Source organism: Vulpes vulpes, chromosome X (assembly GCF_048418805.1).
Source record: "Vulpes vulpes isolate BD-2025 chromosome X, VulVul3, whole genome shotgun sequence".
Taxonomy (NCBI): domain Eukaryota; kingdom Metazoa; phylum Chordata; class Mammalia; order Carnivora; family Canidae; genus Vulpes; species Vulpes vulpes.
The window spans coordinates 103,785,583-103,809,851 of record NC_132796.1 but is presented as its reverse complement, the minus strand read 5'-3'; the positions used below and the strand labels follow the sequence as shown (position 1 = coordinate 103,809,851).

The following is a 24,269-nucleotide window of genomic DNA, read 5'->3' as shown; positions in this document are numbered from 1 at the left end:
TCATCTGGGTTTCCAACATTCCCCGATGAAATGAGATCACCAGCGAGTGTCAGTGAAAGTAGCTAAAGAGCAGGAAGTCCTCTGGTGTCATCAGTGACACTATGTGAAATATTTAACAATGCAACTATTTCTTAGGGGGGACATGTTAAGGAAGTCATTTATTGTTTTATTTTTTTAAGATGTTATTTATTCATGAGAGACACACAGAGAGAGAGGCACAGACAAGGCAGAGGGAGAAGCAGGCTCCATGCAGGGAGCCCGACGTGGGACTCGATTCCGGGCCTCTAGGATCACACCCTGGGCTGAAGGCGGTGCTAAACCACTGAGCCACCTGGGCTGCCCTCGTCCATTGTTTTATATGTTCACATGGCTTCTTGAAGTTTCCATGTTCATGACTCTGCCAAGTTGCTTTCCATTTTATGCATTAAGATACGATTTATACACCATAAAACTGACTCTTGCAGAGTATACATTTTGGTGGTTTGTGGCATCTTCATAAAGTTGTGCAACCATCACCCTCATCTGATTCCAGAACATGTTAATCACCAAGAAAGACACCCTGAGGCCATCAGCAGTCACTCCCTACCCCTCCTTTCCTCCAGGCCCCTGGCATCCACTCTGCTACTTTCTGCTTATTCTAGATACTTCATACAAATGGGACCATATAATGTGTGTGACCTTTTGTGCCTGCCTTCTTTTCGATAAGCCTGCTCTTTTAAAGTTCCAGCCATGTTGTAACAGGTATAGTCATTCATTGTATTTTACTGCCGGATCGTATTCCATTGTGTGGATACACCACACCCTGTTTATTCACCCATTCATTGGCCCACAAGGAGCGGTTTCTATTTTTTTGCTATTATGAATAATGCTGCCGCTGAACATCCTTTTTTCTGTATGGATTTATTTTATTTTTTAAATATTATAATGCTTTTCTGAAAGGTACAAAAGAGTATATAGTGAAAAGTCTTCCTCTCCTGCCCATCCCCAGGCCCCTACTTCCCTCCCTCCATTAGTAAACAATGGTACCAGTGTCTTCTTATAGTTCCAGAGACACTGGGCCCAGGAAAAGAGGTAACTGTGTATGTTTTTCTTTGTCCCTTTTAAAAAACATAATGGTGATGTACCATACACACCCTTCTATACCTTGCCTTTTGGATTTAATACATTTTTGAGAATTTTGCGTGGTAGTTCATAAAGAGCTTCCTACTCTTATATAACGTACACTGGGCTCAAGTGTGTAGATACCCCCAATTCTCAGTCAGTCCCTCATTGGCAGACACTCTGTTTCCAGGCTGTTATTACAAACAATGAACCAACTAATAAAACTCGTAAATTACTTCCATCAGATTGCCGTCCTCTCATACCCAGCAGAGGTCGGATGCATGGAAGACTTGTGATTTTACAAGGGACTAGAGGGAGCAAGAGGGAGAAAGGAAAACCATGAAAGGATCTCAAGTGGATTGGGTGGCACCCATCAAAGCTTACTGAAATGGCAGATTATTTTGGTCCGGGCAGAGAAGATGCTGTCTGGAAATCCCAAGCCAACTATGCTAAGGTTACCCTGAGTTAGTAAGCCACCCAGACAGGAAGTGGCTTGTGATTCCAAGTCTACTGCTCTTTGCACCAAACCATGATGCCTCGCCAGTGAATTACAAAACAAGAAACTGAGTCAAGCACTTATCCGGACAACATACATATATGCTCACACAGCGCCGCGCTATGCTAGTTGAGTGGCTACTGAGGGTGTGCGTCCCAGCACAGAGGAAGTGTTTAGTGTCCATTGAATCTTTAGGCTGAAAAGCCATAAAGTACACATGGCATTTGGTTTTCAAATGTTCATGTTCTCCTCTTTATCTCTTTTTAAAAAGGAAAAGTGGTTGCTCAGCTGGGGGTTATAATGGAGTGACCTGAGCCAGGCACAAACCCTTGGCAGATGATTAGACTGGGAACATGTCACTGGTGCATACCACTCCCACCGTGCCCAGCTCTGAGTCACAGGTCTGACCTTCACACTGCATGCTGGGAAAACAAAACACCATCCTCGTTTGTTACAGAAATCTGTCAGAGATTTTTCAACTGTCTGCAGCAGGGTTTTAAATGAACCCTCTGAGTACTTCTTTGAAGGAGGAGAGCAGCTCAATGTCTGGAGTCTCAAAAAAAGTCAGTCTTTTTAAAAAAAAAAAAAATTCAGTCTTTTCTGAAACCGGTGCTTGTTTTTCCAAAGTCACATAACTCACACAGGCCAAGTGATGCGTATTCTACTTGTCACTGACTTACCAACCTAAGACCGCACCTCCCCGCTGCTATGGCCAAATGGGAAAAAGAAATGTCACACTACCACACTCCAATCTCACACCACACACTTCCAAAGTGAACTTTTTGGGATTTCAGGAAAAAGGGCTGATATTTATAAATCAGCATAATATATGCAAATAGATGTAAGAAGTACACCTGCCAGCTATTTTTGTTAGATGTTAAAACAGGGATCCTCAGTCACACCACTGTGGCAACTCAGTGTGGCAAACCAGGAACATTAAAAAAATTATAAAACCAAACTGATTTTCATTTGCTTCAAACTATCTACTCAATGGCACAAAGCAATGCTGAGGCCCATATAAATGATCATAAATGATCGTATTGGTAAGGAAATGGGTGGAGAAGAGATTAATTCAGGAACTCAGCCAGTGCAAAGCCAATTACAAGTTAACTTTGTAAAAACAGGAACAACAGTATAAAAGTGAAATTAATTTTAAGCTTCCACTTAATGAAAAGACGAGGGAATGTTTTGTTGACTTTACTGTTTTGTAACTCAAGGGACGAACAACAGACGTGGAATCAGAAATCCCAGAGAGAATCCTTGGCATCTTCTTTCCTCATCGGTACGATGGGGACATTAATCCTAACCCATTAATCCTGTCTGGCTATTCCGATTGGATTGTGGTAGGAACCAAACTAAATTATCTGTGCCCTGGTACTGTATGAACCAAAAAGTAACATCGAAATGACAGATTTGTCAAAAAGAAAAGAAAAATACGGACTTATATCAGGCTTTGGACCCAAGCAGGTAGCGTCTCCTCCTTTTTCAAGTGGATCTAAGTTCTCATAAGACTCACACCTTACGAGTGTCACAAAAAAACATACACCCATTGACCACGCATCATAAAATCTAGGAGCAGATCATCGAGGAAAGACTGACGGCCTCTGTGACAGGGATTCTCTTGCTTGTTAGCCCATGCTTCCCAGGATAGAGAATTTAGAAACTAGTCATATGGGTATTTCACTTTTTACTTAGGGTCTAACTCTTTAATCCTCTTGTATTTTGTTACGATTTCATTCTCTGCAAAGACACAGGGAGCTGGGAACAAATGTATGATAGGCAAGCTCCACATAATCTTGGCCCTTTGCTTTGATCTACAAATGAAAGGCATACCCCTCTGCACATGTGTAGAGGGACAATTTTGGTTGCTTTAAGTCAGTGACATGGTTTACCCTCCCATCTCCACAAAGAGAGTAATTTGGAAAACACTCAACAAAAGAAAAAATTACCCCAAGGTTAGTTTGAAGACTTCTATCCTGGAAAAAGTAAAGGAAACAAGGAGAACTTTTTATTTCTGTTGTGGAATGGGATGGAGGTTTAGAAACAACTTGAAGAAGTGAGTTAATCTCTTTGTGCCACAGCCAAGACAGGGTTTATTTCCTACTGTTATGATGGTAACTTAGAACACACAGGACAACAATATCAAATATCAATTCCCTCCAGAGCTGTAACTTTCTAAATGTAGTAAGCAGTAATTTGTCAAGATCATCATTCAACATACAAATAATTTCTACATGGTCATTTGAACCTCAATGCCACATTCTGTATCACATCCTCAAATGCCATCAGCTATAAACCAGGTACTGTTTTCGTGAAAGAAGGCTACAGGTGTTATACAGGGATAAACCGAGACATTAAAAAGATTAAGTGTCTTGCCTTAAGTGAGAGGGGCGAGGTCAAACCAAGAATAGAAACTCAAGTCCTATCACCTGTCCTAATCATAAATCCAGACAACTGTCCACCTTCCTGCTAGCAATAATTACATAGTCTAATCAATTTCGATGTGTTTTTTAAAAAGATTTTGAGAGAGAGGGAGAAAAAAAAAAAAAACCCAAGCAACAGGGAGGGGCAGAGGGAGAGGAAGAAGCAGACTCCCTGCTGAGCAGGGAGCCCAATGTGGGGCTTGATCCCAGGACTCTGAGATCATGACCTGAGCCGAAGGCAGACGCTTAACTGACTGAGCCACCCAGGCACCCTCAATTTCGATGTGTTTTAAACATATATTTTGCAGGAAGAAAAATGTATCTTCTCAATGGATCTGTGGAAATATTTAATTAAGATGGTACTACACACGTGAGCCACAGAACATAAGGTACTTGTACACAGAGCAACCCTTTTCAAAAATTAAACCTGACTCATGATAGTAGCTAAATGTTAATGAAGTGTTCAAAGGCTAGGGCTGTAACAAAAACTAGATAGGGTTGTAACCTGTTCTGTTACACCACAGACAGTTCATCAGCTACATGATGGGTGTTTATGCCACCAGCAGCAAATAGGCCAGTCACATTCTGAAGTCAAATAGCAAAGTCAGTGGTAGAGAAGAATCTGAACCTCTGTGACTTAATGGTCTCTTCTGAGACCAAAGTACACATGTTGTTCTATGGTGCCAATGAGTTGTCATGGGTTTCGAAGGGTCGTGTGCCCTACCCATAACCCTTCGAGGAGCTTGGTCAAGTTCTCACAACTCCCTATGCATCATTTGGTCCTATTTGTGGTCTACTGACACATTTTCAATGCATTTAACCACCCAGTTCTCCGCCCACACCTCACACCTACTCCCTGCCCCAAAGATCTTCTATCCTAAGTTTTCTTTGTTCTTCTACACTAACTTTTCTTGGAAGGTCAGAGATGAGGAACACAGCAGTTGGAACTGAAGTGGAAGCTACAGGATTAGCCCCTGTGGGGAGTGGGAAAAGCTGCTTGGAAATGCTTTTAAGGATCTGCCAGCTAACGCAAGAGTGCAAGTGAAGACTTCCAGAAGGAAATATACCCAGCCAACCCCCTGGACCAAGGGAGAGTGTTTGGACATGATTCTAGGGATTGAGAATAAAGGGAATGACAACCCAGCTTTGCAAGAATGTAGAGTGCTTTCTGTACAAATAGGGGCAAAAGCCATTCAGTCAAATCTTTCATCTCCATCCTGGTCTTACTGCTCCAATTGTAACAAGAATGTTTTTTTTTTTTTTTAATAATTTGCACTTAACACCTTGACACCAGGGCTTGGGATCAGATCCAGCATAGACCAATTTGGTCTTTGGTTAACTGCCTCTCTCTGCTTTCCAAATAAAATATATTTTGTTGGAGGGACCAACACTTGCTGTTTATAACATTTTTAAAGATGATCCTGCCTCTCTATAAGAAGTGGAAGTTATCTGGCTCCTGTCTCAACAATGAAAACAAAATTTACAGGGATAACCCCCCCTCCTCTTTATTAGGGGTCAGTGATGTCTGAGTCACGAGAAAGTTCAGATTTAAAAATACACCAGTATTCTTTTCCAACACCATGCCAGAATTCCAGAAAATCTGTTACTTTTAAAATAAGTCTTCTAAAATTTTCCCCAGTAAAACTGAGCATTTATTTTACATCTTTCATAGGACTCTATGCCAATTTAATGCACATTTGTGTAGCGTTCAAAAAGCCAGACTCCAAGTGTGTAAATTATATAAAGCTACCTAACTGGTGAAATCTACTGCATTGACTTTGAAATGCATCCAGAAAGAATATGAATTTACGGGTAGACAGAGGGATGGGTAGATATGGTGATCAAACAAACACAGTAAAATGTCAATGGTAGATTCTAGATGATGGGTACGTAGGTGTGCATCACAAAAATCACTTCAACTTTGGAAATCTTCATCAAAAGATGTTAGGGGAGAATAAAATATAGAGAAGCAAACATTTTAAAACACAACTGCAACCACACACAGGCAGGTGCTGGCTTCCAAAAGGTACTTTAGACTACAAGCACAGAATGTGCTACAATCCAGAATGAGTGGACTAAAGTTACTACCGTAGCCTCCATCTGAAGGAAATCTGCCAAAGTTATTGTAAAGCTTTTCGGGCATAATTCAAGAAGCCCTGAACATCTCCTAACGAATGGAAATATTCCACATGTACATCTCCAGACTTGGGTTTAAGCTAGAAGGTTCCCCAATCCACTTGCACGGCCCCAACTAAGGGATGACACAGGAGCCAGCCTTCAGTCACTTAACTACCTTTCCCCTTTTATGGCCATTGCAAGTTGAAAGCATATACTCATCTGTTTCCAGATTCCTAAAGGTACTGGAAAAAAAAATCTAAATATAACAGATGGCTAAGCACTCATGGTAATTGGAAACCAAACTGTAACTTCAGCTTTCTCGGGCCAATGCCTTAACACCATGGCTTTAGTGGAATGGTCTTGCTGAAGACCTTTTGTCTTTATTCCCGTAACAGAAATATTACCTTGGCTTTGATGGATGACAGATAGGTGTTATCCAAAATTTTATTTTAGGTTGACATGAATAACCTTTACTTATTTTTAAGTCAATCATTATGTGTTCTCCAATATATTAAAATCTACTATAAGGCACCACTGAATATGTCTGTTGCTTTTTTTTTTTAATAGTTCAATACACCTTGAAAAGTATAATTCCAACATTGGTGAAACCTCTCAACGTCTTTATGAATTCTAGGGTTCCATGGAATATAATATGAAAACCACTGGAATAGACAAACACCCATCGGGCACTTGGCTGACTCAATCGCCAAAGCATACGACTCTTGACCTCAAGGTTGTGAGTGAGCTCCACACTGGGCATAGAGACTACTTAAAAATAAAATCTTGGAAAAACATAGAACGGAAAGACATTGTACTTGTATCATTAGGGTTTATGAAATCCATGGCCTCCTGAGTCATATACATGGCCACTGAGCCTTCCTTAGACTGTGCAAGTGGTAGCGCACTGCTCACTTCCTGGTAATGAACCTCTTTCTCCTTCCCTTGTCAGACCTAGCTCTAACCTTTTGCCCCACTCTCCTCAGCCCCAATTCTCCAGTTTTCCCTCATATAAAGGAGACCCACAACTCTATGTCCTCGGCTAGCATTCCACATCTCATATACAAATAATGTGACTGTGTAATGTGGGGGAGAGGGGGCAGTGATATGTACATGTTTGTATGCTCACTATAGTTAGAAAACAACAGAGACACCTAAGTCTGAAAAGGGAGCTTATTTCACATTCAGCTTACCATCTCTTCTTAGCCTTCACCAACACAAATGCCAGAACCTTAAAATTCTGAAAGCAGGGCAGCCTGGGTGGCTCAGTGGTTTAAGCGACGCCTTCAGCCCAGGGCCTGATCCTGGAGACCCAGGATCGAGTCCCACATCAGGCTCCCTGCATGGAGCCTGCTTCTCCCTCTGCCTGGGTCTTTGCCTCTCTCTCTATCTCTCATGAATAAATAAATAAATCTTTAAAAAAAATCTGAAAGCAGCTCTAAGAAGGTCAAAACTGAAACCACATAATGGCGTGCACACTGAAGTGTTCAGGGGTGAAGTATATGGATGCTGGTGGTTTACTCTGAAATGCATCCAAAAATGAAGATAGCCTAATGCATGGAAGAATATGTCAAACAGCACACACAGTGAAATGTTAAATTGTAGAATCTGGGTAGTGGGCATAAAAACATCTCCTTCAACTTTGGCTTCCACTTTTCTGCCTATTTGAAGCACACTGCATACCAAAATGTCGGAAACAATGGTGCCATGCTATAATGAGGTAGGAGGGACTGTTCTATTTGAGAATCTGCTCCAGTGACATCAGGAATACTGGTATCAGAGGAACAGGAAGTCAAAAACAACGATCCTGGGGCAATCCCCAGTGATAACATGGTCATGCTCTCTACCGTTTCTAATTCGTGAAGAGCCTTCATTCAAGTAACTGTTTCTCTAGTGACTGCTTGCAAAGCCTTTAAGCACTGAATCACAGACGACACAGAGGACATCAGAGAAAACATCAGTATTGCCACTGCAAAGGAGCTTCCAGTCTCCTGGGGAAAGCAGAGGACAGCTGTGCCCCCTCACTCCCAGGGGGATCCGTTCCAAGGATCCCCTGTGGATGCCTGAAGCCGCTGACAATACCAATCACGATGCAGTGTTCTTTCCTGGATGGACACACCTTTGATAAAGTTTCATTTGTAAATTAGGCAAAGTAAGAGATGAACAAGAACTAATAGTAAACTACTAATAAAATAGACCGATTATAACAATATACTGTCATAAAGGTTACGTGAATGTGGTCCGTGGTGCACTCTTCCTCTGTGTGCTGCTGATGTGAGGTCAAATGCCTCTGCGTTGAGATGAAGCAAGGCGAAGGGCAGAGACAACACCATGATGGGGCATCAGGCTACTTCTGGCCTTCTGATGCTATGTCAGGAGGAGGACCACCTGCTTCTAGGCCATGGCTGATTGTAGGTAACAGAAACCCCAGAAAGCGAAACCACAGGTAATGGGGAGCTACCGTACTAGATGGCAGCCCCAGTCAAATCCTTGACCCTCTTTGTGCCTTCAATCGTCCCAGTAACAAAAAGGGAAAACACCCAGGAGGGGATCAAGGGAGTTGGACAAGGTCCCACGTAAAGTCAAATGCCTCTATGGGCACATAAAGAAAGGGCTAAAATGATGAAACACACTGTACTGTCTCTGGGTTCAAACCTGTCATGTGACCCCAATGCCAAGAGTGGAACTCACCATCTTCAATTCATGAGCATTTGAACCACCTCAGTGAGGAGAAGACACTATCAATTATGAATCCCCTACCACATGTCCACTGACAACTGTGTACACAAACCCATCACCAGAATCCACAGAAAAAGCTCCACCGGTTCCGGAAAAGAAACACTGGGTATATCTTAAGTAAATTACTATTTCAGAGCCCTGAAGAATGTATAAAAGTGATCCTACCATATACACATATCAAATGGTTTAAGAGATGGCCACGGACTTCCTAAGGAGCACTGCTTTACTCCTTAGGGGAAGAAGTGTTACAGAACGAACTCTTCACCTGCTACCTGGATATCCCTCACCAAGATATGCTATATGAACCATGAAGCTCACCTGGCTCACCAGGTAGGAGAGTGAGGCAGCTATTCTAAATACATTTTTGGAGTTCATCCTTTTTAGCTAAATTGATTTGATGCCTAGCACTGTTTAAACAAAAGTGGAAATATTAACAATGAAAGAAATAATAAAATAAATTATGACTAGTATTAGCATGGTTCTCCATGCTGGGCTTTCATCATGTAAGGTTGATAGGATAAGAATGATGGTGACAGCGATAATGAGGAGGATAAAAGTGCTACTCTTTCTCAACAGCATTATCAAGGGTTTCAGCCTTCAGGGTTTGAGGTCTGCAAAGCTTTAACCTCAGCTGTGCTTATTGTACTAACCATGATAAAATGTACATAATTGAGCTGTGACCTTAATTTAAGAAGTTCCAAACCTAGGATTTAGTGACTATCCAATTTTCATCTCCCAAGTATGGATCTCTTTACAGGCGAGCATCTGTTGTTGGCTTCTCAAGTCTTTGTCCTATTAATAGATGAGTTGATGATGGAGAAAGTCTTAAAACAACTTCCACTTCCATGGCGTTTTAGAACGTTAAAAAATCTTAATAAAAACACAAGTGTTCACAAGTTGCTATGTGGCTTGAACTGAATTTGATGACAGATCTGAACCCTAATATTTCGTTGAGGAATAAGGATGCAACACACGTCTGATGCTTCCCACCTCAGCCTACATGCAATGCTTGTTAGTCACTGATGGGCTGCTTTGCTTTGGTCTTAAAGAGAATTCACTTACATGAGTTTGTTCCTAGAGAAGATGAAGACTTGCAAACAGGTGAATTCTCCATGAGAAGCCTGTGTAAGGCAGTATACACAAGCCTTAGATAAAGTTAAGCACTCTGACAGGATTACAGATAAATCATTAGGCTTCCTAAAACTAGAGTGTCCTTCTAAATCTCAAAGCATCCTATGGGAAAGGATCAAAAGTTTTAATGGGTCCCCTTAACCAACTTTAGTCCAAGATTATTTGACACCAGCTACCTTGGTGGTCAGACACCCCATGCCTTCATTTCACATCAACTGGATACAAATGGAATGCTAGACTTGAATTTCAGTGTCCAAATCTGGCTTCTTTCATGGGAATCCTTGTCAAACCTAACCTTTCTTATGGACTTCTGTTAAATATGCGTAAACTCTGAAATATGGTTTAAACATGCATACACGTACTTTTTAAAACAAAAAATGTGTCACATCCCACCCATATTTCTTCCCATTGGTTTACTATTCTTACACATGGTTCTCTTATAAAACGTTCTTACAGACCACTCATTCCCATTAACTACATAATACTTTATTTCAATGAAAAGAAAATGATTTCCCGGGGCCATCAGTAATGTTGTGTGTATGTGCGGGTTTCTCCAGAAGACTTCTCAGCTTTCTTTACGAGTGCTAGATGAACTCCGATTAAGACGGCCAAGGAATTCAAGGCTCTGGAGGATTCCACTTTTCAAGAGTCCCGAGAGGACCCTTCCTCTAAGTGAGGCAGTTTCTCTCCTCCAGCAAAAATGAATTCCTTCTATGTCGGAGGCTGGGAAAGCTAGGCCATGTACAAGAGGTCAAAATTAAGTCCATTAAATCCCAGTGCCGGACTTAGTCACCATAGAGACAGGGGAGATAAATAAACCAGTAACCTTAACAAATGGGTTGCACCTTTGCCAGACATATCTCTGACTTACCATTATTTTTACTTAAGTATCTCTCCATCCAAACATAACTAACAAGGAAGACTACAAAACCAAACAGAACTGGGCCTGAAAGAAACAGGAATGCTCATACAGGCAAAGGGCAGGCAGAGAGTCAAGAGCTAACCACCTCCCCCCCCCCGCCCCCAGTAATGTGCTCTCTGTTCCCCTTGAACGATGATTGCAACATGAAGCTCCAGAGGCAATGACATATGGGGAAAATATGTGGCGCTCAGGCCAGAGGAAACCATGTCAGAAAAGAAAAACAGACATGAAGTAACTGACCTAATTAAAGGCGAAAAGTATACTTACAGCAGGGAAACAAGTATATCTGACACAGGAAAAAGAGCTGGAGGGGAGGAGATGCTGTACAAAGGCTCAGGGCAAGAGAAGAGATTTTGGTTACCTGGTTAAATGCCACCAGAAGATGAAATTGGCATTGCCCTTGCATTATGGCTCCACAAGGCACTACCTGAGTGTGCATAGTGCCTTCAGACAGAGAGGTTCATCCCTGGCCACTACTACATGTTAAGGAAAACCTTGGAGACAAAGATTTACACTTTGTCATGTGGGACGCCACAATGCCTTTCTATCAACCACAGAACACAGAAGAAAAATGGGGAAAGAGAAGAAAAAAGGGAGCTCAGGATAATAGAACCAAGGAGCAAGTAGGAACTAGAACCAAGGAATAAGTAGGAATTCTATCATCTGGTCTAAGCTCCAGGCTGGAGTCCTTGTCACGTCTCATCGTCTCATAGTCATTTACTCAACACCAACCACTGGTGACATGAAGGTGAGGCGGTAAAAGCTGAAGGTCTCAATCCCTGAGTGAGCCACAGACTTCTGGTACAACGTACAATCCACAGGACCATAATATAGTTTAAAACCTCCAAGGAAGTGTTACATCTAGCTCTTGTCCACATGCACACGGCACTTGACAAGGCTGTCATCATAGCACATAAACAATTTTGCATTGTGCATCTTTTGGCAAGGCCATATTATACAATTCTTTCATCTGGTCTGCAAGCATCAAGATGATAATTGTGAGAAGATTCATGGAATTCCACCATATAGATATATCATAATTACATAACCAAGAATCTTTCTAGAGTACACAAAGCACTTTTCTTATGTTGGACACACTTAAATTCTTTCTAACCTATTGTCCATGCAAATTCCACCATGATAAATACCTGTAACATATAGCTTTTGTTTTCTTCTCTTAGAACACTTTGTTTCTTAGAAAACATTTCCCAAAATAGGATTACTGGGTCAAGTGGTACCAATCTTTGTGACTTTGGCCATAAATTGCCAAATACTGTTCCAAAAGGCTCATTTCCAACTTACAGTGCTACCAGCAGTGAAGAAGGATTTCTCCATTTCAAGGTAACCAGCCATATTAGTACTAGGCTTCCTTTCCTGTCAACTTAATTAGATGAAAAATATACCTACCTTCTTTATGTCTGAATATGCTTTATCTTTGCATACCAATGGGGCTGAACATTTTTCCATGCGTTTATTCATTCACTTTGTGATATAACGTGCACATCTTTTACCCTTCTACCTACTGGAGAATACATTCAGCCAACAGCTAGGCGGCATCTACCATACTCCAGGCAAGCACCAGGCTTTACAACCTATATGAGCTCTGTGCATAATATGGAAATTAATTATCTTATCAAATGCATCACAAACTTTTCCTGGTATGTTTTCATTATTTTTGCCCCAACGCTACTGAGGTTTAATTAACAAAAATTGTACACACTGAAGGTAAGCAACATAATGATTTGACATGCATATACACTGTGAGCTGAACAGTGGCGGACTTCTCCCTGAACTGAGCACCTCGTCACTGCAGTGCCCACCTCAGGCTGCAGGGGGCGGGACAATCCACAGCAGCCACCACCTTGGGGGGCGGGCAGGGCCAAGTCCCTCCTGCCTGAGTCACCAGTTGGGGCACCATGCTGACCAGCCACAGAGGAAACCGGGGCGTCCAGGCTGGCTCAGACTGTCATGCTGCGGAAGCACCTCTGAGGGCCACAGCTTAGCCCCAGAGCTCCCCTCATACCACAGACATTCAAAGACACTAGATGGAGGTGGGGGGTGGGGGGTATTGGGAGAGAAACAGGCAGGATGCTGGCCACACTCTACTAGCAACTACCAAATTTCCCTTGACCCCTTGACATTCCTTCCTTAATAAGGCCACTTCTGTTTTTTGAGGCTCCTCATAAATTGAAAATAGTGGAAAATTGGTAGAGAGAAGGTATGGTGGGGCGCCTGGGTGGCTCAGCGGTTGAGTGTGTGCATTGGGATCAGATCATGATCCCAGGGTCCTGGCATTGAGTCCCACATCGGGTTCCTGCAGGGAGCCTGCTTCTCCTTCTACCTATGTATCTGCCTCTCTCTCTGTGTCTCTCATGAATAAATAAAATCTTTAAAAAAAAAGGAGTTTGTGTGTCTCTATGAATAAGTAAAAATAATCTTAAAAAAAACATGTGTAGCTGTTTTACTCTACTTCATTTAAAGCAAGTTTTATTTTTTATTTTTTTAACATTTTATTTATTTATTCATGAGAGACAGAGAGGACAGAGAGAGGCAGAGACATAGACAGAGGGAGAAGCAGGCTCCATGCAGGGAGCCCAACACGGGACTCGATCCCAGGTCTCCAGGATCATACACTGGACCGAAGGCGGCGCCAAACCGCTGAACCACCTGGGCTGTCCTAAAGCAAGTTTTAAAATTAAAATTAAATTTATCTTTTCAATGGCTATGTTGCATTAAAAATAATTGGCTTTTGCAATGCCTGGGTTGCTCAGTCAGTTGAGCATCCAGCTCGATTTCAGCTAGGGTGGTGATCGCAGCACTGGAAGATCAAGCCCCACATCAAGCCCTGTGTCAGGCTCCACACTCAGCAGGGAGTCTACTTGGGATTCTGTCCCTCTCTTCTGCCCCTCCTCATCTCTAATAAACAAACAAACAAACAAACAAACAAACCGACTTTCTAAACTTACCCTACTGGTAGACATGAACTAGATAGAAGTGAACTCAGGTTTACCTATTGACCACAAATAGCCTGCCTAAGATCTGCTTCTCTTTCTTGGGCCAAAGAAAAAGATATGTAGAAACATCAGTGCATGCCTGCTTTTTCTTAGAACTGCTTTAGGTTTGAGTCCCCTTGCTACTCAAAGGGACGTGGGTCCTCAGACTGGCAGTGATATAATTCAGCCCTTATTGCGATTGTGCAATCTCAGGCCCAACACCAGACCTCCTGTGTTAGAAGCCACACATGAAAGTTTGAGAAAAGCTGGGGTAAAGACCACAGGAATCCTCCTAACTCTGTTGATGCTCCTTCTCTTAATCAGAAACCATCAGAAGGTAGCTCTTTCCTCAAATGTTTAGCCTCAACCCTTTTTCTGGAAACGATCTCTACACCCAACATGGGGCTCAGACTCATCCAAGATCAAGAGTCCCATGCTCTACTGATTGAACCAGCCAGGCGCTCCAAACTTCAACCCTCTTAATGCACATACTTAAGTTAAAATGAGTATCACCCAACATCATATACCTGAAAATGAAAAGCTAGTACTTTGAGAGAAAGGATAGCTCTAAGACTGTAGCCTCAATTTCTATATACCTGAGGGTGAAAACTCACATGCCTTTAAGAGGCAAGCAGGTCTTAAAAATGAGCAAAACATTCAGATAACGGCCACCAACCCCTGTCCTTAGAGAGTGGTGGGGTTTATGACAAAATTCAGAGTTCGTGCTCTGTCTGAAGACACAGCAGCTACTTGGCTCTTCAGCTGAGTGTTGCCCAACAGGAATGCAGGCTCAATGTTGCCAGATCTTCTGATATTTCAAGAGAAGCTGCAAGTCTGGGTTTTTAAAACATGTGAAATCTCTCAATTTTTAAATGCTGGCAATTCACTTAAAATTTTAAAAGAACACCTCTGTGTGCCAGATTCAGCCCACCAGTTTGAGACCTTGGCTCTAGACTGATGATTTCCAAATTCTTTAAGCTTGTGTAACCCATCTGTGCTGATTTTCATGCTTACTTGCTAGTGTACCAAGAAGAGAGGTCACATCAATATAAATGGTACAAACCAAATCACTATGACTACTATATTTTAAATTTTTGTTTTGTGAATATTACAAACTGCCAAATCAATAATGAGAGTGACCATATGTCAGTGATACAAATATTTCCTAGATGTGAAATACATGTTTAATTCATTAACAACATTGTCACTACTACAGAAACAAACACATAGAATACCCAGCAGATGGGTGTGTTAAGAATTATGTTGGGTTTGGGGCACCTGGCTGGCTCAGTCAGAGGAGTGTGTGACTCTTGATCTCTAGGTTGTGAGTTCAAGCCCCATGCTGGGTGTAGAGATGACTTGAATACATGAGTGAATGAATAAATAAATAAATACTTTTAAAAAAAGAATTATGTTGGGTTTAAGTTTTTGTTCCAAGTTAATTACATAATTAAAAGGTGGCCAAGTGAAATAATTTCAAGTTCTTGAATGATAAAGTTTACCTGTGATAAATGCTGTAATATACCTAAGTTAGGATTCATTATCATTTAGGAAATAAAATATCCTCCTGTGAAAGCCACTAAGTCCATTTTCCTAAACTGTTCAACTGTTCCAAGCAAACTTAAAAAGAAATAGAGTACGAAATACATAATTTACATTTGCTTTCATTTTGTAGGCATGTGGGTTCCAGGCTCAGCTGTATCCCCGGGACTACGCTCACATACTTCATTATTTGCACATGCCTAGCCAGAGGTTGGCATAAATCACAGGCTCAAAGAGCAGACTGGCGACAGGTCTGAACTGTGCCCCTGAACCCATCTGAGCCTACTCAACGCTGGGTAATCTAATTAAAAAAGGAAAATCAATTTTTGGCTTCTCCATCTGCAAATAGGAAAAACAACTAGGGATGTCCTTCCTACACTTAAAGAGTATCAGACCAAAATGTATTATTCTTTTTCTTTGGCCCACGCCTACATTTCTGGCCTAATACATAGTAGGGCTGGAGAAATGAAGGACGGTCACAAGATACAGCTGCATCGTGACTGCGGCATGGCTTCATGTCAAGCCTACAGACTCCCACCACAGGGAAACCGCATTCAACACATTCCATTGAGTCACCTGAGAAACTCACTGCTCTCAAAGGAAACCTACGGGTGCTAAGTTGAGGTTAAATTAAAGATGTCACTGGGGTGGTTTAATATCACAAAACCACTTGAAGTATGTACTCAAACACCTCCAATGCAAATGGATCATTCTGAGAATACACATCGCTTCTACAGAAGCTTCCTATTGATGAAGTGTGTAAGAGTTGTAGACTGCCCACCAAGTTGATGGGATAGGCCCCTCTGTGGACCTCCTTAAACAATCTAGTCTCTGTTGGTGTGGGAAAATACAGGCAAGGACTGTGAAGGGGCTACAGGGCTGTTATCTCTGCTCTTTAGACAGAGCACCCTGCTTCCAGCTGCCCTCGGGTTCCTCAGAGGATGGTGAGGGTCACGGCTCTGCTCTGGTGTTCTCTACTGGGGGGAAGGCCTAAGATTTTATTTGAAGACAGGTTCCTTTTTTTTAAAACTTTTTTTTTTTTACAGATTTTATTTATTTATTCATGAGACACACACACACACACACACACACACAGGGAGAGAGAGACAGGCAGAGAGAGAAGCGGGCTCCTCGCAGGGCGCCCGATGTAGGACTCGATCCCAGATTCTGGGATCATGCCCTGCGCTGAAGGCAGACGCTCAACCGCTAAGCCATCCAGGCGTCCCTTTTTTAAACTTTTTTAAAGTTTTTTTTTTTTTAAAGATTTTATTTATTTATTCATGAGAGACACAGAGAGAGGCAGAGACACAGGCAGAAGGAGAAGCAGGCTCCCTATGGGGAGCCCAATGTGGGACTTGATCCTGGGACCCAGGGATCACGACCTGAGCCAAAGGCAGACACTCAACCACTGAGCCACCCAGGTGCCCCTGAAGACAGGTTTCTATCATTCAAAAAAAAAAAAAAAAGTTTGAAAACCACCATTTTAGGTAAAGGCTATAGGTGACAGGCACAGCAGGGCTGAGACCCTCAGGTGGCAGAGTCTAAGCCCTCAGAAGGCAGAGTGAAGCACTCCCGGCTGAGACACTGCTGAAGCTTTTGTCTTTGGGTCAGTTGGAAGCTCCAGGCCCTGGGAAGAGCTTCCAGCTTCTATGTAATTGAGAAAACTGACAAAATTCAGATTAAACACTCCGAAAAATCCATCCTACTTTTTTTTTTATCCTTTAAGGTATGAATTCATATATTTCAAAACATGTGAAGCATTCTGCATCAAGAAGGTGTGAGAGGTACAACTACAGCCAGCTAGTGAGCCTTGACCCTCATGGAAATCAAGGGTCCACATCAAATGTGAGATGAGCAGGGAGAGGAGTGGAGTGGAGAGGAGGGGAGGGCAGAAAGTCCAGGAACCCTGATGCTAGGCCTGGCTGGGCCTGGATGAACCATCTTTTGAGATTCACAACGTTGAATGTTCCGCCTCTCTGGGAGAGTGCCGAGGAATCCTAAATCATCACAGTCCTGCGCAAGCCCTGTGGCTAAATGAAGAAGACCCGGGACACCCATCAGACATTTGCTAAGTGAAGGGGTTGCTCAATCTGGCTGTTCACATGGAAGCCCTCTCTGGCGCTCCTATCCCAGATCTACCCCAGATCTCACGGGGGCAGTGCACACCTTGGCTCTTTGCACTCTGGGGCACAAAGATCCTGGATGGCTGACTGGGGACGGCTGACTGGGTCAGCCTGACCCTCTCACGTGGTTGCCTGGGCAGCGATCTCCTTCCTCAATGCCACTTCGGCTCCATGGAGCTTCTCTGCTCCCTACTGTCCACGCTGGGGCATGAGCACTTCTTTATCCTCAGGCAGACCTTCGAACAGTTCTGCTGTGCTTGGCACATTCACTTTTCGTGCCCCCCAAATTAAAAGCAAATGAGAATTTCCCCCCCTCGAAAAGACATTCCTCAGTGAGCTAATATTTAGGATAAGCAGGGATACTGGTTGGGTCAGTTAAAATGAATCCTCTTCAATCTACTATACAAATATAATTTTTTAAAAAATACAGCATCGACCCCAACATTGTCAATCGGAAGGCTGAAGATCAGTGTTCAAATTTGTGGCAATCAGTAAAGCTTACCTCACACTGGATGTGTGGAGGCTGGGATGTAGTCAGCAAGGGCTCGACACAGTGGACAAGTTCCAATGTGCCTAAGTTAGGAAAAAATGAGAAGCAAGACACAAAGTTACCATTTCAGAAGAAAAGTTAAGAAATTCTAAAAACAAAACAAAACAACCCCCCTCAAAAAACCGAGCAAAAAACAAAACAAAATCAACCCAAGTCTAATTCCTTTGAAATGGCTCACAGTAACACATCCTACTTTGTATTTACAACCCTTAAACTGCCAAGATGTTCCGCATATTTCCCCAATGTCTGTTTATCATATAACATTCGCACCAGCGGTGGATCTGGCCCCCTCATCATCAGGCTGTATTAGCTCAAACACTCAGCATTGTTAGCACAGTGAGCTCATGGCCTATTTCAGTTTTAAATTAACATTTGGCAATCATCCGGGTAATCAAAACAAATGATTCAGTCGTTTAGAATAGATTTATTAGTTGAGCCTTTTCCCCCCCTCTTTTAACATCTTTAGAATATTTTGCCACAGGAGGGCTCAGATCCAGGCAGAATGTAGAGCACAAGTCACCAGAGGAATATTTAGAGGTGTTGCCATGGAGACGAGGTGCCATGTGACCACTTAAGTTAACTCCAATCAACAACCACATTAGGATGAGGGCTGGCAGCAGGCTTGTGCCCTGCCCAGCGCGGAGGGCCCCCCCACCACATCACTAGGAAACAGGTGTGCCCAGTGCTTTTCCCATCACCCAAGCAAAGGCAGTCCTCTGACATGCTGCCCTGGCTGTACCCTTGAGGCCTCCCGAGAGGCAACTCAATGCCTTATCCCTGCCCCCAATTCAGAAGGGTGGGCTAAGGCTAAGGAGAAAGGAGGTGTGTGAAATCCTGAAACTCAGACCAAGAGCCCTTGTACATCAACTGTGACATGTACATGAGCAAATGAGATGTGAGGAAACAATGGCTCCCTGAGAGGAGGGCCCCCATCTGGTCTGTTCACTCCTCTAGCTCCATGCCTGGAACAGTGCCTGGTCAGCACCCAGGTGGCTCTCAAGAACTATCTATGGAGTGATGTCTGAGTGGCACAGTTGGCTAAGCCTCCAACTCTCGGTTTGGGCTTGGGTCGGGATCTCAGGGTCATGAGATCAAGATTTGGGGCGGGGGTCTGACACAGGGCTCTCTCTCCCTCTCTTTCTGCTTCTCCCCCTGAATTCTCTAAAACAAACAAACAAATAAATAAATAAGGTTTTTCTTTTTTTAAAAGAAGTATCTATGAAACAAGGCATGGCAAACATAAACCATGGATTATAACCAGGCTCATGAATGTCCACCTCCCGCCCCCAACCAATCATTTCTGGGCTGATTACCAAACAGGAAGGGGTGAGAGATTTTGGAAAGAGCGTGCTGGAAAATAAGTAGCTAGTCCAGTTAGTTCAATAGGCTGATGGGTTCATCTGTGTAGAGATCTTAATGATAACTGTCATGTTGAAGACAACGTTTCGGAACTCAAGCTGGACAAGTATGCTGACTACGGGACAGGTTCCTGTCTGCCAGATCAAAAGCCCAGAGCTAGCTTTCAAGAAAGCACATGTCTGAAAGTGATGAACTTCCAAAAGACACTTTCTAGTCCTCTTCCCACCTCTATTTACCTGGAGCCAGTATTTTCACATTCTGTCCTATGAATATATATGACTTATTTCGTGTTGTATCTCACTTGTCCTGCAGAACCTGAAGTGTCTTTGTCTCCGTGGCAGGGACAGAAACCCACCTTTCTTTCCTGATGGTACTCAGCAGGGCATGTACACATACACACAAAAGGCATCGCCCAGTCTCCTTTCCCACCACCCATAACCAAGTCTCACGGAGCTCACTGTTTCTAGAAGGTGCCACACCCTCTCATACAACCGTAGTGAGAACACAGCATGGCACAGCTGTTCACACGAGGGGTCCAGAGTCAGACTGCCTGGGCTTCAACACCTGCCCTGCCTCATATCAGCTGTAAAACCTCTCTGAGCCTCAAAATGGTGAGCAAGAGGGCAGCGCGTGTAAAAGCACTCACCAGGGCCTCACACGCATGAGGTACTCACTGAACAGGAGACAGACCATTATCACTGCTAGCAGGGCAGGTGCAGTTAAAATGTTATCAAACTTGGAGAACGATTTTGTGCACTGTCACAAATGCTTGGGCACCCCAGTTCCGTGTCAACCCAACTTAAACTTCCAACCCGAACCCATCCCCCACACACTAGCCTTAATAGACTATTTCATTTTACTCACCCTTCTGGGATTGATCTTTCCGGGAGGTGGGATTTAATGCATCCTGGGCTCTAAGAAAATAGGTTCTGCGCTTGAGGAACTGGAAGAGCCTCCTCCCTCACACCCGACCCTGCTAGTACCTTCCTGCCTTCTTGGTCTGCTCCCCACCTCTACAAGTTCAGGCTTTGGGAGGCTGGGGGCAGGGGCTAAAGACTTGTCTTCTAGTAACCACAGCGAGACCTTGGCTCTCCTTTTCACAGGGAATCCTTGCATGTCATGTTCCCACATGGCCTCCAGAGGGCAGAAGAGAGAAAGGCCCAAAGGCTGGGCAGGTAGCCCTCTAAGCCTTGGGGGCCACCTCAGCTCCCCAACCCCTCCCTACCCCGAGTCTGCAGTGCCACGGTTCACGCTTTCACCATCAAGAACTAGAACGCCATGCCTCCAGACATAATAATACAAACCGTGTTGACGATTGTGCACAAGTCAAGGAATAAACACCGAACAGCAGCCAAACACCCTGGATAAAATGTGATGACAGCAAAGTAAAATCCAAACACTTTAGGGTTAGTCATGCTTTAAAATAAATCATGTTAATCTCATCCCACCCTGACAGCATTAATAAGTGAAATTAGACAAACCATTTATATGGTTCCAGAAGAAGCTAGTAGCTATGTTCTAGTGACATTTAACATACATGATCATTTTCTCGCAGGTTTAATGATAGTATCACAGTCAAAGATAGTTGTGACCCTGTCACTAGTGACAGCCAAGCCTAAATGATACCCAAATCACCAATCCACTGGGTGAATTATGCAAAAAAATAAAATCCAGAGCCAGCAGCTATTTGAATGGTGGCTGTTGAATCAATCAAAACGGATGAGCTCCACGGATTCATTGTCTCTCCTAAATTCTCTGAAATGTGATTGTCATGGTAACCATTCCTTATAATCATGCTCTTCAGACTATCTATCCTCTCTTACCTAAGAAACCATAGAGCAGTGAACCCCAAACAAGGTACACTTAGCATGGCAATGGGCAGCTCAGACATCTCATTTTTCCTACTTTTATTCAAGTGCTCACAATATTTTGGTAGTCAGAAACACTGGCATCTGCACATTCAAAACACATTTTAAATGTTACCATAAATGCAATAAATACAAATGACCTATGGGCTCATTTCCTTTAGCAGAAGAACTGATAAACTGGCTCTCATTCAGCAAAATAATTTATTGGTAAAAAAAAAAAATCAACACAGAAGAAAGGTGCCTCGTTTGTAGTAATTTCAACATAACCAACACCTGTAACATCATCAAGTCTTTAACAATATATTAATTTAATAAAGACCGAAGGAAGTTACATGACTGAAATACAAAAAAATCTAATTTTGTGTCCTTATATTACGATTTAGTATAAAGTACATCACAAAACATACTCTGGAAGATCATTTATTTATTCCACATGTTTCTTTTTTAAATTTTATTTATTTATTCATGAGAGACACAGAGAGAGAGAGAGGAAGAGAGAGAGAGAGACAGAGGGAGAAGCAGGCTCCTTGCAGGCAGCCTGACGTGGGACTCGATCCCGGGTCTCCAGGATCAGGCCCCGGGCTGAAGGTGGCGCTAAACTGCTGAGCCACCCAGGCTGCCCACCACACAAGTTTCTAATCTTCATTTTATATGATACAATCATAATATTCTTCACAATTTTTTTGAAAAAATCTGATTCTGAAGATCATTCCATATTGGCATATACAGAGCTCCCTTATTTTTAAATGGCTGCTTGATAGTCCATTTTATGGGAGTACTATTGTAACTTTATTTTTAAAAATTTTTAAATTTTTTTAACTAGGTCTGGCTTTTTATGGGGGGGGGGGAGACAGAGAGAGAGAATGCATGAGTGAGTGGGGGGGGGGGCAGAGGGAGAGAATCCCAAGCAGGCACCATGCTATGGGGCTCGATCTCACAACACCGAGATCATGACCTGAGCCCAAATCAAGAGTCAGACACTTGGTCAACTGAGACACCCAGGTGCCCTACTTTATTTCGATTTTTATTATTTTTATTTTTTGAGTATGGTTGACACACAATGTTACATTAGCTTCAGGCATACAACATAGTGATTCAACAAGTCTATATGTTAGGCTGGGCTCACCATTATTCTCCACAATTTGGAAACAGAAAGCTTTGATCCTTATTCACTTCCAGAAAAGAAAGGCTATATTTTTAAAAGATATCTACTAGATATAGTACACATTTAAAGTTGTGATCACTCTAGATTTTTCCTAGATTTTTATAGTTCCTTCAGAAAACTAAACAGTGTACAGCTTTACCAAAGGTAGAACGAAAAGCCATTTTTAAACCTTGCATGTAATATATGTAACACTTTAAAATATTGAATTCGCTTTTATAGGTTCCCAAACTAAGAAAATGTGCCTTTCCTTCCAGATACTGTATAACCTATAAACTAACAAAAGATGGAAAGGTGTGCAGAGCTCCCACCATGCCCCAAATAAACACGAAGAAGCTCTTTCCATGGGCCATTGCTGGATGCAAATTTAAAGAAGTTTTTGGTCATAAAGGAGGGGATATTAAATAAAAAAATATTGTCTTATTTTTTAAAAAGATTTTAAAATTTTATTTGAGAGAGAGAGACAGAATACAAGCTGGAAAGAGAGGCACAGGCAGAGGGAGAAGCAGACTCCTCACCAAGCAGGGAGCCCAACACGGGGCTCAATCCCAGGACCTCGGGATCATGACCTGAGCCAAAGGCAGATGCGATGCTTAATCGACTCAGCCACCCAGGTGCCCCTTATTTTTTGACTGGGATAACAAAACATTAAGAAAACTTCTACAACAAAACCAAAAATAAACAAGGGGACTACATCATACTAAAATCCTTGAGTGCAGCAAAGGAGACCATCAACGAAATGAAAAGGCAGCCTACTGAATGGGAGAAAATATGTTCAAATCATATATCTGATGAGATCCAATACAGAAAGTACACTTATGGCTCCAGGGCCAAAACCAAACAATCCAGTAAAAAGACGGGCAGAGGATCTCAAGAGACATTTTTCCAAAGAAGACATCCAAATCCTGGCCAACAGGTACACGGAAAGATGTTCAACACCATTCATCATCAGGGAAATGTGACTCCAAACCACAGTGAGCTTTCACCCACAGCAGGCAGAATGGCCATTAGGAACAAAGCATGCAAAAACAAGTGCTGGTGGGGGTGCGGAGAAAAGGGGGCCCTTGTGCGTTATGTATAGGAATGTAAACTGGTACAGCCACTGTGGGATATGTTTGAGGTGCCTCAATACATTAAAAATTGAGGTGGAGGTACCTCAATACATCTAATCCAGCTATTCCATTTCTGGGTATTTATCCAAAGAAAACGAAAACACTACCTTGAAAAGATATCTGCGCCCCCACATTTATTGCAGCATTATCCACAACAGCCAAGACATGGAAACAACATAGGTATCCATCGATGGATGAACAGATAAAGACGATGTGCTGTGGGTGCATCATAGAATATTATTACACAGCCAATAAAAAGAATAGAATCCTGCCACTTGCAATGACAGAACACTAAGTCAGAGAAAGACAGTACCAAACGATCCCACATATAATGTGTGGAATCTTAAAAAAAAAAAAAAAAAAAGGTTCGGGCACCTGGGGGGTGGCTCAGCTGGCTCAGGTCATGATCTCAGAGTCCTTGGATCCAGCCCCGCATCAGGATCCCTGCTTAGTGGGGAGCCTGCTTCTCCCTCTCCCTCTGCTGCTCCCTGTGCTTGCGATCTCTTTCTCTCTCAAATAAATTAATAAAAATCTTTAAAAAAAAGAATACTAAAGAATAAACAAGCCATCAATAACAGAGTAGGGGGACTCTAAACCTATCAGGCATCAGGAAGAAATGGGAACAATGCAAAA

The 24,269-nt window shown here is 42.6% G+C and overlaps 1 protein-coding gene across 8 annotated transcripts in view; it reads right to left on the bottom strand.

Moving 5' to 3' along the window:
* The window catches only part of FHL1 (four and a half LIM domains 1), a 63,558-nt gene that overhangs the window by 21,754 nt on the left and 17,535 nt on the right, over window positions 1–24,269 (bottom strand). For 6 of the 8 annotated variants that reach the window (XM_072743954.1, XM_072743949.1, XM_072743955.1 and 3 more), the window contains exon 2: window positions 18,088–18,158. The gene's annotated coding sequence lies outside the window, so the exon portion shown is untranslated. Of the gene's footprint in view, window positions 1–18,087; window positions 18,159–18,405; window positions 18,578–20,358; window positions 20,589–24,269 lie in introns of those variants that run through there. The other 2 variants (XM_072743958.1, XM_072743957.1) reach the window with 2 other exon arrangements.